Source organism: Sminthopsis crassicaudata, chromosome X (genome assembly GCF_048593235.1).
Source record: "Sminthopsis crassicaudata isolate SCR6 chromosome X, ASM4859323v1, whole genome shotgun sequence".
NCBI classification, from domain to species: domain Eukaryota; kingdom Metazoa; phylum Chordata; class Mammalia; order Dasyuromorphia; family Dasyuridae; genus Sminthopsis; species Sminthopsis crassicaudata.
The window spans coordinates 6,521,169-6,538,997 of NC_133623.1; the positions used below are offsets into that span (position 1 = coordinate 6,521,169).

General features: G+C 48.9%; 1 protein-coding gene across 1 annotated transcript in view; it reads right to left on the bottom strand.

Moving 5' to 3' along the window:
- The window catches only part of TRPC5 (transient receptor potential cation channel subfamily C member 5), a 154,958-nt gene extending 137,337 nt beyond the window's left edge, over positions 1-17,621 (bottom strand). Inside the window, exon 1 of the mRNA XM_074278255.1 lies at positions 17,546-17,621. The gene's annotated coding sequence lies outside the window, so the exon portion shown is untranslated. The remainder of the gene's footprint in view (positions 1-17,545) is intronic.
- Between the last annotated feature and the right edge of the window lie 208 nt (positions 17,622-17,829).

A 17,829-nucleotide genomic window follows, 5' to 3' on the forward strand; every position in this document is an offset into this window, starting at 1 on the left:
CAGCCTTAGGGGGAATCAGACTTGTTTACTGCTTCCCCAAGGTAAGGAGAGGTAGAGGTGCCTGTCAGGAGGCCCCACATTGAGTCAAGAATAATAGGGGCTCTACTCCCGGTGTCCTTAATCTCATAAAATGGGGTTGTGTAATGAGAAGGACTATGATTGCATCCAGTGAAGGAACAGCCCCTTGCCTAAACTTGCTTGCACAGAGTAAGCACTTAATTTTTATGTAATTGAATTCATTCAGTCTTCGTATCTATTGAGGAACAATTCTCAAATCTGTATACCTAGATTAAATTGTTCTCTTTAGCTCTAACCCGACAGCTCAAATTGAACTGGTTCTAAGGGAGGCTCATCATATGTGCCCCCCACCCAACCCTTCTTTTCTCCAGGGCATTGCCATGGTATTAGACATGCAGGTACTCACACTGAGTTATCTCCAACTTTTCACTATCTTGTAGCAATCGTTTTTTACAAGTTTTATTGTTTACACTTCCACAATATCTCTTGTATCACCTCCCATATCAATACCCACACAGTTATTCACTTAGTTTAGGTGAAGAGTGACAACCTGGACATTATAGAGCAATAGCCTCCTAATTGGTCTCTCTGCTTCCAATTCATCTCCAGATAGCTGCTTAGCTAATAGTCCTATGACATATGTTTGACTAAAGATATAAACATAGGCAGAGAGGAAGAAAAACTCATCTCTATTTGCAGATAACAAGATGGAATGCTTAGCAAACCTCAGAGAATCAGCAAGGAAAATTGAGATGATTAAGAGCCTCAATAAAGAAGCAGGATACAAAACAAATCCACACAAATCATTAGCATTTCTGTGCAGGACTAATAAAATCTAAGGAGATCCAAAAAGAGAAACCTCATTCAAAGTAAATACAAAATATATAAAATATCTAGGTCTAAACTTACCGACACATACACAAGATTCACATAAATACAACATTGTTTTTTTTAAAAATAAAGGATGACAAATAACCGAAGAGAAATCCACTGCTCATGGCTAGACAATCCCCATACAAAATGGTACTACTAAATTCATTTACAGATTAATGCTATACTAGCTAAATTACTGGAGGAATGGGGAAAAGGCTGAACCAAATCTTTTTTTTCACTGCCAAGGTCTTGACTGATGTTTCTTTTGAGAAAGGATGGATCTTGGGAAAGATGTGCTTTTGGCTACTCAAGTCCATTTCAAAGCTCTGAATCTTAGAAGCTTGGAGCTGGAAAGGCCTGGAGGAGTCACCTCATCTGTCTCCCAGACTCCAGGCAGGATTAATTTGACAGATGAAAATGGATCCGGTTTCTCTAGAACCCATTTCTTCCTCTTAGCCATCTAGCCCAAGGTTTCTATTCTTCCTGCCTTCTGACTTGATATCATTGTCTCTTTCCTGGTCTTTCATGCACATCTACTGGTCCTTTTGGCCTGGGGACATGACCAGCATTTCAAACATCCCCTCCCACTGAGCCTTTGGCTGATTTTCCACAGAGCTGAAGAGCACACTTTTGGGGGTTTTTGGGGGGTGGGTGTAGCAAAGAAGCAATTTGGCCTTTTGACTAGGACAGGGTGAGAATTGTTTTCTCTTCTCACATAGGATCTGGGACCAGTTAAGTGTATCTAGTAATAAATGAATGCCTTGGAGTCACAGTGAAACAGAAGGAAGATATATAGGCGAGGAAAGGAATAATGTCAGGTAGTATATAAAAGGCCACTTTGGATGCATTAAATGTGCTTTCCTTTCAAAACCCTCCACAATAATTAATCACCTCATCTACAATCCCCCACCCCTACCTCAGTCGCAGAAATTCGATAGCCATGAAGCTAGGAGAGTATACTGAGAAGGGTGGCTAAGTGACGCTGCTATGGATAGAGGACCAGCCTTGGAGTCAGGAGGATCTGAGTTCAAATGTGACCTCAGACTTGTGCTAGCAAATCATTAACCCCAATTGCCTTCAGAGAGAGAGAGAGAGAGAGAGAGAGAGAGAGAGAGAGAGAGAGAGAGAGAGAGAGAGAGAGAGAGAGAGAGAGAGGGGCAGAGAAGAAAATAGTAGATCCTGGAGCTAGTAATCCTGACACTTAAATTGCATAATGATTTTTAAAAGACTCCTACTACTATGTCCAAAGGGCTATCAAACTGTGCAGCCCCTTTGACCCAGCAGTGTTCTACTGGGCCTATATCCCAAAGACATCTTGAAGGAGGGAGAGGGACCCACATGTGCCAAAATGTTTGTGGCAGCCCTTTTTGTAGTGACTAGAAACTGGAAACTGAGTGGATGCCCATCAGTCGGGGAATGGCTGAAGAAGTGATGGTCTAGGAATATTATGGAATATTACTGTTCTATAAGAAATGGCCAGCAGGATATTTTCAGAGAAGCCTGGAGAGACTTACAGGAGCTGATGCTGAGGGAAGTGAGCAGAGCCAGGAGATCACTGTACACAGCAACAGCAAGATTATACAATGATCAATTCTGATGGACGTGGCTCTTCTCAACAATGAGATGATTCAGGCTTGTTTCAATGATCTTGTGATGAAAAAATCCATCCCCACCCAGAGAGAGCACTATGGGAACTGAGTGTGGTTCACAACAGAGCATTTTCACTCTTTTTGCTGTTGTTTGCTTGCGTTTTATTTTCTTTCCCATTTTTCCTGTTTGATTTGATTTTTCTTGTGCAGCAAGAGAATTATATTAAATATATATGCATACATTGGATTTAACATATATTTTAACCAGTTTAATATATATTGGATTACTTGCCATCTAGGGGAGGGAATGAGGGAAGAAGGGGGAAAATTGGAACACAAGGTTTTGCAAGGGTTAATGATGAAAAATTATCCATGCATATGCTTTGAAAATTAAAAAAAATACTCCTACTAATATGTAGAAGTAGGACTAGAGAGCTGAACTTGGAAACACAGAGACCCAAGTTAAAATGCTGTCTCTGATGCTGTGTGACCTACGCAATCAGCTAGCTTCTCCATACCTGAAACATCAGGCCGTAACATCATCTCTAGTGGCAGGAGCTCCTGCACTTGGAGTTCCCTATACTGATGCGCCATTCCCATGTGCATGATCTCAATGCATCCTCACGGCAAATCTAAGAAGGAGCTAGAGCAGGGATTATAGGCTCATTCAAATCAGGAAACCCAGGTGGAAAGAGAATGACTTGTCTAAGGTCACAAAGCAAGTTAAAAGCAGAGCTTTCTCTCTGTCTTGAACTCCTACTGCTTTAGAGATAGAGAAAACAAAGAGGGAAGTATGCTGCCACAAGGCTTAGCTCTGTGCCCCCACCACCTAGGGCTGCTTTCTGACTGGGGAGAAAATGGAGATATCATATGGACTGAAGAAGCACAGAGCCGGCCGCCTCAAACAGTGGCAGATGCTCCCGGCCCTTTCAGAAGATCCCTTTTGGAAGCGCATTGACAAATTCAAGTCCTCGTCCTAAACTGTAAATTGTCATCTTCAGAGAATGAGTAATCGACCATCCAGACAGATACTTTCTGCTTATCGCCCAACTGCTCCTTAGTGAAGTTCCCTCAACTCAAACCAAGTGACCAAGCCATCATGAAATCCCCAACGATGCGCCAAGTATTGTGTTCAGAACTGGGGAGAAACCGAGACAAGGATCTCTTCCGTCAAGATCACATTCTGCTGGGGAGGATCAACATACACCCAGATAAGTCAAGACCAAAATGTGCAAAGTAAATAGAGAAGAATTCCAGGGTCTGGAGGCTACCTGGAACAAATGAGGAAAAGCCTCATTTCCCATATGACAACAGGTGACGAGAGCTGGGACAGAGGACATATCCTTTTTAGCTGGGGTCGGCTTACCTCAGAAAGCATCCCCATCCCCATCTGAAGGGGAAAAAGCAACCAAAGACATGGACAAGTTGAAATGGCTTGTGAGAGGATTGATTGCTGGAGAAACAGCATATTATTGAGGTCATATCCCACCCCGGAAACTTATTAGTTGTGCTTTCAAAGATAAAGCATTTCTCCCAGCCTCAGTTTCCTTCTCTGTAAATTGGGAATAATAATGCCTCACTTACTTGAAAAGATTATATATACATATATACACATGCATATATCAGACCTTCTCTTTATGGGAAGAAATAGAACTGTTATTTATCTTATAACCCCTTAAGGGGTTGGGGGGAAGAGAACAAAAGGAACAATAAAGTTAGTGAGAGAGAGCCTCTTCAAGAAAGTTTGCTCGGGGCAGTGGATAGAGCACCAGCCTTGAATTCAGGAGGACCCGAGTTCAAATATGGTCTCAGACAGTTTAACACTTCCTAGCTGTGTGACCCTGGGCAAGTCACTTAACCCCAGCCTCAGGAAAAAAAAAAAAACTGTGGGTACCTTTTGATCCAGCAGTCTCACTCCTGGGTCTGGATCCCAAAAGGAAAAAAGACCCACATATGCAAAAAGGTTTATAGCAGCTCTTTTTGTGATGACAAAGAATTGGAAATTGAGGGGATGCTTATTAGTTGGGGATTGGCTGAATAACTGATGATCTATGAATAGAATAGAATATTATTGTTCTATAAAACATGATGAACACGCTGATTTCAGAAAAACCTGGAAAGATTTACATGAACTGATACTGAGTGAAGTATGCAGAACCAAGAGAACACCATACATAGTAACAGCTCGATTGTGTGATAATCAACTATAAAAGACTTTGCTCTTCTCAGCAAGATAATTTCAGTAGATTAGGGACAGAAAATGCCATTCATACCCAGAGAAAGAGAGATTTATGGAGCCTGAATGTAGATGGACATACAGTATTTTCACTTTTTTGTTCATTTGCTTTTTCTTTCTCTTGATCTTTTTTCCCTTTTGGTCTGATTGTTCTTGCACAACATGACCAATATGGAAATATGTAAAAAAAAGGAGGTATGTGTATAATCTATATTGCTGTGTTGGGGATTGGGGAGATAAGGGACGAAGGGAAAAAACTGGAATATACAGCCTTACAAAATAATAATAAAATGAATAAAAATGAGAAAAAAAAAGAAAAATCTGCTCAAATACTATCATCTTCTGGAGCCCTCTCACCTAAATAGACTCAGAGTCCCCGGGGAAGGGCAGCTCTAGACTACCACTTGTTTGGCCAGGCAAGGCTCTGGGCCCCCATTCTTTCATACACACACACACACACACACACACACACACACACACACACACACACACACACAAAATGGAGCAGTGCCAAGCTCCCCCTCCTCCTGGGCTCTGGAGGAGAAGCAAATAGCAGCTCCTGGCCCTAGTAATTATTCACATTGTTTTCTTTCTTGCCCAAGAAAGGAGCCTTGCCATATTTCAAGAACACATGTCTGCTGGCTAAGCTTTGGCTGGCCAATTATGTTGCTGCCTTGAGGAATTGTGCCCGTCCCAGGGAGGTCATGCTAATTGTTGCTGCCTCCCAAATCTGATCTTCTAGGCCCAACCCTGGCCTAGAACTTTCTAAGCCTGCTTCCAGAACTTTCTAGACATGGCTCTTCTCTTAGCTCCTAGCTCCGGTTAGGCTCCGGAGAGGCTTAGACTGAGAATTGCAAAGTGAGAAAGGGAGCTCGGTGACTGGCTAGTGAGCAGACTACCCTGGTCTGGAAAAAATGGTATAGGGACATTTGTGGTTCTGACTCTGTTGGGGGTCTGAGGCAAACACTTGGTAAATCTCAGAGAGATGTCCGTTCTTCTTAGTAGAAGGATCCAGGGTCACAGGACCCGCCGAGGAAATGATCCTTCTATCTGCCTTTCTGCATTGCCAGGGGAGGGACCAAAAGGAAGATGGCTAAGGATGGCTCCAAGTATATGTGTGGGATGGCAGGCGCATGTCAAACTTCCCTTGGGGCAGACAGGTTGGGGTGGGGGGAACTGATAAGTGGAGAAGCTGGAGGTGGGGGAGAGGACTAGATCCCTCCTCTGCCATCTTCTTTACAGCTCTCCAAGTCCTTAGCTAAGCTGGTTTAAGATTGAACTTGTGAAATTTGTCTTGTGCTCCTTCCCTACTCCGAGTACCCAGGCTCCTTCTGCTGCCCCACTGAGTCCCTTAGACAATGTCCATGCTTTTGTTCCCTATGAAAGCCTGCTCTTCAGTGGGTGTCACATTGAAAGCACCAAATCACCTCAATAAACAAACACTTAAAAAATTTTGAAGCTCAGGCAAAACATCCTGGCCCGTTTGGAACTTGCTTAGTCACAGATGGCAATGTTTTTCCTGATTTAATTCAGTAATTATTAAGCACCTCCAGCATCACAAGCCCCCCTTGGTCTAGGTCTGCTGATAAAACTTTAGTCACCCTGGCAAGTTGGCTTTCTAGCCAACTTGTGGGGGCAGCCAGGGGACTGAGAAGGTAGAGAGGAAGCGCTTTTGAGATGGGGCAGATGGACCTTTCTCACACTTTCCAATTTATTCTATGTAGGTGCCCATGTATCCACCTCTGGGGCCCAGTTGACCTGGAGACAAAGGGTCTCCCATCTTAAATCTGCCTAAGTGAAGGCTCAGTCAGCGTGACTTTGAGGGACTTGTGGAATTAAGCGTCTGCACTCACTCTTGCCCCAAAGATTGCTCTGAGGGTTCAGGACTGGAATCCTAGGGTTCCCAGAGGGACTGCAATCCTTTGCTGAGAGGCACTCTCTCAGGGATGAGTCTGCCTTTCTTTTGGATCATTTCAACTCAAGGACTGTTCAGATGTTTGATTAGCTACAGGCAAGAACAAGACAGCTAGAGAAACTATGGCTTGCAGAATTCTAGAGATTTGATGACTGGGTCTCAGGGATTCTTGCAGGCAACTTTGACTTTCTTGACCTTGACCCTTACTGCAATATTGGACTCCCAGGCACTTCACCTCTCCACCCACCCAGTTTCACAGCCTCCAGCCTCCATAGTATTTGGTGAACATATTTCAAGAGGGAAAAACCTTTAAGAAGCAGCTGAGATTCCAGGACCCAGTACAAGTAAATGACCATGTTGCTCAAAAAACCCTAGGGGATCTATGTTGTTCCTAGGATCCAAGAGGACCTCTTCTTGGGCATACAAAGCCCAGCCCAGTCTGGCTCCAATCTGACTTCCCAGGCTGATTTCACATCATGTCTCCTGCCATCCCTCCCTTCTTCTCCTGTACTTTGTGTTCAGGTCAAGATGGCTGATTTGTCAGATCCCAGAGATGGTCTTCCCCCAAGGCTAGACTGCTCTCTCTCTTTAACCCTGCTTTCTGGAATCACTTGCACTCTACTGCTCAGTTTCTGCCTCTTCCAAGAGTAAGAGCTTCTCCTCCCACAAGGAAAATGGCTTTCAGTATTTACTTTGTGTCTGTTTTGCATTTACCTGTGAGGGCAGGGACTGTTTGATTGTATCCCAGTATCCCAGAACCTACACAAAGCTTGACATATGGCAGGGATTCAGTCTTTTGGGGCAGGACCAAGGACAGGGACATTAAGCATAGCTGTTTCTCCAGATTTGAATCAACATAACTTCATTATTATTGTTTAACTCATATTCCTTAACTTCTAAGGCCAGTGGTCTAATTAGTGACATTTCAAAGGGCAAAGCTTGTTCCTAGCAAACACAGGTGGACCCCTAATGATCACTGCCTCCTTTCCGAAGCACGCATAAGTAACTTGTACAGGCGTCTTGTGTTTTTATGACATGATCATCACTGGATCTATTCTCTCCAAAATGCGTGACAGAAAAACCAAGAGACCCCAATGACTATATGTCAACGCCACCCCTGCCCCGTTCTGCCAGACCAGTCTCCCGAAAAGAAAAAAAAAAGCACCCGAGTACTCTGCTGCATCATTTATTCTTGAATTTTGCTAGGAATCTGCCTCAAGCTCACTGATCTATAATGATTACATTCCCCTCCCCTCCCTCTTCTTTGCTTATGGTCCCATAAATCTTGTTTTCCACCATTATTCAAAATTTGATTTGGATGATGATTCTATGATCACAACACAAGATCTTTCTTTCAGCCCCCTCAGATGACAGACAGGCCAGGGAACTGGAGTTCATTTAAAGAAGCCAGAAGATCAGTAGCTCTTTGCCTATCTTGCTTTCCAATTCCTTCTTAACTGTGTTTTTTCCCCCATAATTTCCAGGCTGGAGAACATTCTTCTACATAGAGAAGATAAGACCAAAAAAAAAAAAAGAGTTGAGAGATGCTGATTTCTTTCTGTCATCTGCTAACAGTACACCATCTGCCCCAAACAACAGTGGCTCCAAACATAGCTTTAACCCCCAGCCCCCATCCAACCCTTGGCGTCCTCAGCAGCTTTACCGATCTTCAGCCCATCCTGGCCATTAGCCCACCCAATGTTACTATTACCAGTCTGGGTCACTCTTGAAGCCATTGTTGGCTTGGCAGCTCCATTTGGAATGTGAACTCCCTGCTGGGCACCAGGGGCAGGAGGTTTTTTTCTTTTCTTTTTTTTTACTAGGATAATATTGCCCCCCACAACATAACCCTGTTTTATCTTCTTGCTGTAATCCTTCAGAGTACATGTTTTGGAGACTCCTTCCTCATCCATCTAGTTGCCACTCCCTGTTTCTCTTAATATAGCCTAAGACTTCGTTAGCTTTTTTCGGCTGCCATTATCACACTGATGCGATGTGGAACTTGTGGTCCACTAAAAACCCCAGCTCTTTTTCATAACAACTGCTGTCTATCATAGCACCCCAGCTATCTATCCCTATCAAGTAGCCAAGTGGCATAGTGGACAGAGCACTGGGCCTGAAGTCTGGAAGACTAGAGTTCAAATCTGGCCTCACTTCCTAGCTGTGTGACCTCTGGCAAGTCACTTAATCTCTGTGCTTCCATTTCCTCATCTACAAAATGGGGGCGAAAATATCAACTACCTCCCAGGGTTGTTATGGGGATGGAATGAGATAATAATTGTAAAGTGCTGAGCACAGCCTGGAACACAGTAAGTACTATGTAAATGTTAGCTCTTATTATTATACTTGCAGAGCAAAGTAGGAAGAAAAAGGCATAAGAAATGGGGTCGGTGCTGATAGAAGGGGAGGGTGGATTGAGGGAGGTAAGAGTCAAAAGCAAAATACACCTGAGGATGGACAGGATGAAGGGAGTAAGTAGAATAAATGGGGAAAACAGGAGGGAGGCAAATACATGCTAATCATAACTGTGAAAAAATTTATAGCCAATTTCTCTGATAAAGTCCTCATTTCTCAAATATATAGAGAACTGAGTCAGATTAGCACAGCCTGGAACACAGTAAATAATATGTAAATGTTAGCTCTTATTATTATACTTGCAAAGGAAAGTGGGAAGAAAAAGGGATAAGAAAAGGGGTCGGTACTAAGAGAAGGGGAGGGTGGATTGAGGGAGGTAAAAGTCAGAAGCAAAACTCATCTGAGGATGGACATGATGAAAAGAGTGAGGAGGATGAATGGGGGGAAATAGGAGGGAGAGAAATCTATAGTAATCAGAACTGAAACAATTTATAGCCAGTTTCTCTGATAAAGTCCTCATTTCTCAAATGTACAGAGATCTGAGTCAAATTAGCACAGCCTGCAACACAGTAAGTACTATGTAAATGTTAGCTCTTATTATTATACTTGCAGAGGAAAGTAGGAAGAAAAAAAGGATAAGAAAAGGGGTCAGTGCTGATAGAAGGGGAGGGTGGATTGAAAGAGGTAAAAGTGAGAAGCAAAACTCATCTGAGGATGAAAGGAGTAGGATAAATGGGGGGAAATAGGAGGAAGGGAAAGCTAGTGTAATCAGAACTGTGAAAAAATTTATAGCCAGTTTCTCTGATAAATTCCTCATTTCTCAAATTTATAGAGAACTGAGTCAAATTCATAAAAAGAAGAGCCCTTCTTCAATTGATAAATGAGCAAATAACATTTTCAGATCAAGTAATCAAAGCTATTTATAGTCATCTAAACATGCTCTAAATCACTACAGGTTAGAGAAATGCAAAGTAAAACAACTGGGAGCTATCACCCCATACTTATCAGATTGGCTAAAATGACAGAAAAAGAAAATGACAAATATCGGAGGCGATATGGGAAAATTGAGACCCTAATGCACCATTGGTGAAGTTGTATCCTGTATTCTGTACATATTCAGCTATTCTGGAAGATAATATAGACTGCGCCCAAAGGGATATAAAACCCGCTTATCCTTCGACCCAGAAATACTACTGGTAGGTGTGTATCCCAAAGAAATAAAAAAAAAAAATCCACAAGGAAAAGGACTACGTAGCAAAAATGTTTTAGCAGTTCTTTTAGTGGCAAAAAAGAATTGGAAATCGAGGGGGATGTTCATCAATTGGAGAACGGCTATAAAAATGGTTATATGTGACTGTGAAGGAATAGTATCGTACTATAAGAAATGATGAGCAGGATGCTCTAAGAAAAACCTGAAAAAAACTTACATGTTCTAATACAAAGTGAAATGAGCAGAACCATGAGAACATTGTAAACATAAACGACAATATTGTACGCTCATCAACTGTGAATGACTTACAGACTCTTACAAATTGACATTAAGCCCTTTGTTGGCTAGGCCAGTCAAGCAGTTTGTAATCCACCTAAAAATTCTATGATGTAGGCCCCATCTTACTAGTTTATCCACAAAATACCACCCAAGTCTCCCATTGGCTTGGCTGAAATCTCAGAAAAAGATATCTAGAGAGTTCTTCTGTTCCAGACAGGAAAAAGAGGAAATGGACCTAGCTTGGCTAGCTGTTCTTGATGAAGCCACCTTAGCTCTTTATGAGCCAGGCTTCTTTGCCTGGACATTTTCTACCCTCTGTTTAATAGGGTTCTCTAGTTTGGTCAGGAATTTGGATAAAGCTCACTGGCCTATGATTTGCAAATGTCATACTATTTTTTTTTTTTTGGCAAGGCACTTGGGGTTAAGTAACTTGTGACCCTGGACAAGTCACTTAGCTTGTCCAGGGTCACACAGCTAGTAATTGTTATGTTTGAACACAGCTCCTCCTGACTCCAACGCCTGTGCTCTATCCACTGGGCCATCTAGCTGCCATTTTCCAATCCTGTGGTATCTCCTATTCTCCACGATCCATATAAAACCCAAGACATGGCTCGGCAAACAGTGCTCCCAGTCCAGTGTTCCAAGCATTATTCTACTCTGATGGGTGACGAAAGTATCCGGGCCATGGTCGCAAAGCAAGTATCAGACAACCTTTTGGCTCAGAGCAGGGCAATTTGAAATATCTGTTCCTAGGATCCCAGATCTTTCTGACTGCAAATTCCTCACTCTGTCCTTTAGGCTACGCTGCCCAAATAAGGCCTCCAGCTCCCCAGATCAACTGGTGAGGTACCCTCATTTTGGAGATGAGACTAACCCAGAGCAGCTCAATCATGACAGTGGCAGAGAAGGGCCTAGAACCCACATCTTCCCACTCGCCAACATCCCAAAAGACCTCCATTGTCCAAAGGGGAAAAACCAGAGAAGAAAATCTCAGAATCTCTGCTCTGGCTCCCGGCTTTTCCTCTGGTGACCCGAGGAAGAGGCAAATGTGTAAATACTGAAACCCGACCAGCTACGGCAGAGAAAGGAAACTGACAAAAGGAAACTGCATTTTACTCCAATTATATTCTCGTTGTATCTGCCCCCATTAGCAATGGGGGTCCAGTGGCAGGTGGCCCGATCCAGCACTACAGGAGAGTGCCCAGATTGAGCTGAGGAGCATTTCGGAGCAGGGAGGAGGTTCAGTCAATATTTTCACTTGCCTATTACTGTAATCAAAACCCAGGGAATTACTTTTCACGATAGACCCCCCCCCCCAAGGGCTCCTATTCAAGAATGGGTTTATGGTGCTTCCCTGCTGTGGCCATTAGCCTCTATAAAGTCTTTACAAGGTTGGACTAGATGGTCTCTGAGCTCCTTTCGGGTTTGACACGGTGGTGGTGGTGGTGGGAGGAAGGGACAAGGAGGGACTACCTCTAGACATCTCTAGCTGAAGACGAAAGCCGGTTAGAGACTGCCTTCCAAGCAGGTTAAGACGATGGGCGAGACGTCGGGGATCAGAGCATGTATGAAACAGCACGGGAAGGAGGTGTGATGACATTGAATTACATTGAAAAAATCTTTAATGGCTCTCTACAGCTATTCTATACAAGGCCCTGGCCTGTTCTGTATGAAGACAAAGATCTGACAGCCTCTGCCTTTAAGGAGCTTACAATATTATCCTGGTGGAAAAAGCAGCCCAGATATAGATGAACAGACATGAAGGAAGATTGTGATGCTATCAGGAGTGGCTTGGTCAAGTGATGGATTCTAGGGGACAATGGTGGTGGTTCCCCAAAAGAGCATTTGAGAGAGAGAGAGAGAGAGAGAGAGAGAGAGAGAGAGGGGCAGGCTGGTGGTTGGGAGGAGAAGACCTTAGGGACTTGAGGGGAAGGCAGAAGGGTAACCAAGGTCACTTCCCTAGGTACTGCCCAGCCTGTGACCTCTGTCATTCTGGGCCTCGGGATTTCCCATCACCACTGCTCTCAACTGGGGAGCGTGAGCGCACACTGCCAAGGGACCAGGCAGTTGGTTCTGGAGGGTCCTGTTTCTCAGACGGCCCCTGGAGAATTGCCCTTGGCTCCTAGGCAGGTTTGGGGCTGCTGCTCACCAGAAAGAAAACGAAAGAATTGTGAAAGAAGGGCCCGGCTGGCATGGATCTATGACACGGGCAAACAGCAGAGTGTCCTCCATCACTTCTCTAGCCACCTCCTACCGGAATACTTCTCCTAGAGGAAGACAAGCAAAACTACAGGAGAGACTGGCAGTGATTCACATCCAGCAGGAGCCTGGGATGCTGGAACTCTCCCGGCCATTTTACAGTTGAGGAAAGTGAGATCCACAGCAAGGAAGTGACACCCTCAGAAAAGTCAGAAAGCAGCTCCCTAGTAGAACTCGAACCCAGCTCATTGCACTTTCTGCTCCACCATAAACAAAATTTGGAAGGATGGGTTGACTTCCTCAGCATTACTCTTACATCATCCTGTCTCAAGTCTATGAGTTGATCATACCTCGATGGGTTCTTGAGGCTCTAATGTTTAGCTTGAGGCTTCAGACATGGCTATTTCAGCTTTGATTTTGTAGATAGCCTCACTATGAGCCTGTCTCATCATTGCAGTGTGTGTGTGTGTGTGTGTGTGTGTGTGTGTGTGTGTGTGTTTGGGAGGGAGGGAAAGGGACAAAAACAGAGACAAAGAGGTAGAAACAAAGACTGAAAAAGAGAGACAAGAGATACAGAGATAGGAAAAAAAGACAGATTCAGAAAGAGATGGACATAGACACAGAGAGAATTCGATCTCTGAGTTTCCAGTCTGGAACTTCTCGGGCACATACAATGGGGTCATTTCTCCCTGTGGTTTCACTAGGAGCTCAGGTAATTCTTTAAGACTTGGTTTCAGACTTCCTTTCTGAACAAATACATAATAGTATTGTAATCCTTTGTTTTTTTTTTTTTTTCCCAAGTCAACTGGGGTTAAGTGACTTGCCCAGGGTCACACAGCTAGGAAGTGTTTAGTGTCTGAGACCAGATTTGAACTCAGGTCCTCCTGACTTCAGGGCTGGTGCTCTTTCCACTGCACTGAGAGAATCTCTCTCAGCAGAAGAGTCTTATCACCGCAAAGAAACAGAAGCTATGGCTTCAGATAATATTCCTAACTAGTGAGTCCTCTACAAAACAAACCCCCAAAACCTAAAAGCCCCAAATGAAAATCACTGGATCCAGTTCTTCCGAAAGACTTTCCAAGCCCTCACTCGTCACACGCGGAGCTGGGCCGAGCAGCGAGAGACTAGGTCATCCCTCTGGCCAGGCGTCTCACTGGGCTCGGAGGGTACTGGAGATGAGCTTGGCAGTCAGGACTGGAAAGAACAAGGTAATGGATGGGAACAGAGAGAAGATACAAATGATAAGCACTGTCTGGATTAAGAAAATACACGGAAATCAGATCTTCTACGGGAGCAGTGGGTCAAAGGTTGGTCAACAGTAGGATGGAACAGATAAGAAACTGTAGACGTGACTAATGCAAAATCGAACAAGATTTGGGAGAGGGATGATGGTAGGCTTGGGAAGCTGGCAAACTGGGCACAATGCTGCTGATGAATGACTTTCCAATTTTCAGGAGGCTTTCTGATTTCCTTAGGTAAAAATTGATACCAAGGAAGTTACATGATGCACATGTGTGCATGCCTAAGGCAGGGGTAAAGGAAGGGAAAGGAAGGAGAAAGGATGGAAGTGGTAAAGAAACCTAATGGAGGAGTGAGGGGCATGGTTTCCAGGCCCAATCTATACTAAGTCACTGGGAGACTTTGGATAAGTGCCTTTTGGATGCTAGTAGACCCAACTGTATGAGGGGGGTTGAACTGAAGTGCTAGGTTCCTCCTGTTCTGTTTCCCTCTGCTAAGAGCTGGGCTACTCTATTATTCTGGCCTCTCCTTTGGTCCCAGACCCCACCTTGGCCAAGTGGGCACATCTCTCCAGAGGCTTTTGAGAACAACTGCTGCTGCCCAGCTTGACCTGGAAATGGCAACTCCCACCTGACTTCCCTCCCCCCAAGCTTCTCTCTTCCCCTCTTTCTTGGAAGGGTTTGGTTGAGCCTAATTTTCATGCTTGTTCATGAGAGGGTAAACCGAGTCATCATCTAGGAAGCAACCTTTCCTCAGGTTGGCTGAGGCAGCCAGAGTTCAAGAGACCCAGCCTCAGACGGGCGAGTGGGAAGGACGGGCACCGTCACCGAGGCTGGCTTCTCCACTCGAGAGGCCCCCGGATGGCGGGCAGCTCGCTTTAGTCCCACGTCCTGCCTTGCCAGGAGGAGAGACGGTGCGCGCTTTTGCCAGGTCTGGCCTCTAGGCCCTCCAAGTGGGCATCCCCGAGCTGGGCCAGGCAGGGCCCCGAGGGGATGCCTCCCGCAGTCTAGTCTGGCCCGGCTAGGGGAGGCCCTGCCTCCCAATGCTCCAAGGAGGATGTTTGTGTACTCAGCTGAAAAAAATGGAAGCAAACAGGCAGAAATGCTCTGCTCCCTTTCCCACAGGGACTGAGCCATGGCAGGAGATAAATGAGAAGATTGGAAGCAGGTGGGCAGAACCCACGGCCAGCAGTCACTATCCCACCAAGAACTAGGCGAGCGGAGGGCTCCTAGACAGGCCCTGGAAACACGGAGGGGAGACACGCGAGGGGGGGACACTGAGATGGCTCCTGGCTCGGGTGACCCGGATTCTCGGGATCACTAGGACTCTGTGCCTCGTGTTTGCCAGTCAGATCCCAAGCCCGGCGGCGGTTTCTCATGGGAGCCGTCCCCCCCCCCCCCAGGGAGCCCCATCCCCCGCCGAGGCAGAAGCAGCAAGCCCACCTGGGCCGCTTTGTGTCAGAGACCAGGTTCCCTTCCCCCTGCCCCTTCCCATCCTCCACCCAGAAGAAAAGGGTGTCTCCGCCAGCTCGCAGCCGCTCTGCAGAGGAAAGCCGGGGGCCAAAGCTTCTGCCCCGAGCTTGGCGGGGCTGCCCCTCCCCCCACCTCGGCCCCCCACCACAGCCAAGGCGGCGGGAGGGAGAGGTGAGCCAGCGCCGGGCACTGCCCCGAGCCCCGCTGGCAGCCGCATCCCGTGCCCCTGGGCACTCGGCGGCAGCCGTGGCGTCTCCTTCCTACCAGGAGGCCGCCTCCCCCCCACCTGCCTCCAGCCTGGCCTTGGCTCTCTGCGGCCAGAGGAGGACCGTCTGCCTCCAGGAGCAGCCCCGGGGGGACGTTGGGGGGGGCACCTTCTCCTAGGGGAGCCCTCCCAGAGCTGGCAGCAGCCGGGGAACGGGGAACCGACTGAGGAAGTGGAAAGGGCTCCCCCGAATGCAGAGCCTGTTTCTCCCTCCCCGGCAGCCTCCGAGGCAGCCGGCTCGCTTGTTTTGATAACATCCTGATATCAAAAAGTTTGGTGGAAATGAACTCTCCCCAAGAGGCCCCCCCCCCCCCCGCCCCGGCCGGCCCTGGGGTGCAAGGGGGGAGGGACGGCCAAGCTGGCGGAAGGGGACCCCAGCGGCAGCCCGGGAGCCTCGTGTTCCCCTCCTCGAGGAGGGCACAGCCTTTCTCCTCCAGCCGGGCGAGGGCTGGCCGCGCTCCTCGGCACGGGCACCCATCCCCGCAGCCCGAGCCGCGGCTCCCAGCGGCCTCCCCGCCCGGGCTCACCAGCCCTTCCAGACCCGCTCCCTCCCGCCGGCTCACCGGCACACGCCGCTGCAAAGGCCAGGTAGAGGGAAATTGTTCTAAACACATTGGGGGGCCCGCGGCGGGAGGGCCCGGGATCGATCCAAGTCGCCGCCAGATCTGGGGCAGAGGCAGGACAATGGATCTCCCACCAGGGACCACGGACACTGGAGAGGCAGGCAGGTGGTGGCGCTCTGCCGCTGGGGGGGGGGGGGCGCCGGGCTGAGCCCGGGGGGTGCCCCCCGCCCCCAGGCTGCCTCGCCGTCTCTGGTCAGCCTCCCCTTGGGGACGGCTCAGAGGCCGCAGGGTCAGCTCAGCCGGGCTAATGTGGTTCAAGACGCGCCCCTCCCCCCCAGGTCCGGAGCTCAGAGAAACCGAGGCACGCCAGTGGAGGTTGGGGAGGGGAGGGGAGAGATTCGGCGGCGTCACCAGCCTCGGAGCCGCCACGAACTTCACCCGCCCCGGAGCTTCACCGGAGCCGGGGGAGCCGCGGGGGACAGAGGAGCCAGAAGTAGGCTGCAGCCCGGCCGGCCGTCCTTGACCGCGGGGGCCCCCCGACCGGCCTGGCCAGCGGTGGCCGTTTGGGCACGGCGAAGGCGGTGTCCGCTCGGAGCGCGGAGCCTGAGGGGAGGGGGGAGGGGAACCGAGGGGGCCCGCCGGAGCTCGCCTCCCGCCCCCAGCCCCTCACCCCGACCGGCTCCTTGGAGTTGGGGCGGAGGGAGGGAGCCGAGAGGGAAGAGTCTGAAGTTTGCCGGGAGGCTCGCTGCTCCCGGCCCCGCTCCAGCTAAGGGGACCGTGATGGTGCCTGGGCCCGGAGCTCCAGCTCGCCTGCCCTGTTCGCCTGCCTTCCCTGCGTCGTAATTGGGAAACCTGGAAGGGAAAGGCCAAGCTAGGGGAGGGAAAGGCCAAAGGAGAGATCTCCGAGCCCGCGAGAGACTCCTCTGGCGCAAAGGAGGCGGCCCGATCTCGGGCCAGAATCCCCCCTCCCCCCCTCCGCCCAGCCCCGTTCAGCCCGCAGAGCCCAGCTGAGCCCCGGGCCCCGCTAATTCCCAAGACAATCTGTTGCTGCCGGCGCCGGCCGAGCTGCGCGCGCCCCTGCTGCGGCAGCCCCCGCCCGCCACCCCGGGCCTGGCCCCGCACCCGGGCAGCCCTCGGCTGTGGCCGCGGTGCCAGAGGGCGGCGAGGTGCGCAGCGGGGCGGCCGGACGGGCCACAACGGGGCACGGCCAGGGCGGCCGGACGGGCCGGCCGGGGCAGAACGGGGCACGGCAGGGCGGCCGGGCGGGCTGACCAGCAGGGCACGGCAGGCAGACGGGCCGGCGGACCTGGGCTCCGCCGCCCGCACACTCACCTACACGATCCGCGGCTCCGGCTCTACATCCTCGGGGGTCCCGGGCGGCGGGCACGGGGCTGCCTCCTGGGCGAGCCGGCCGGCGGGCGATCTCCCTCCCGCTGGCCGTGCGTCCGTCCGTCCGTCGGTCCGGGGGCCGGCTGCACGAGGCGCCGCGGGGAGGCTGGAGAGCCTGCCCCGAGCCGGGCGCCGCGGGGCTGCCGGGGGGGAAGGGGGCTCTGCCCCTCCCCCGCAGGGACTCCCCAACTTCCTTCCCCCTCCCCCTGCTGGCCCGGGCTGCTGGG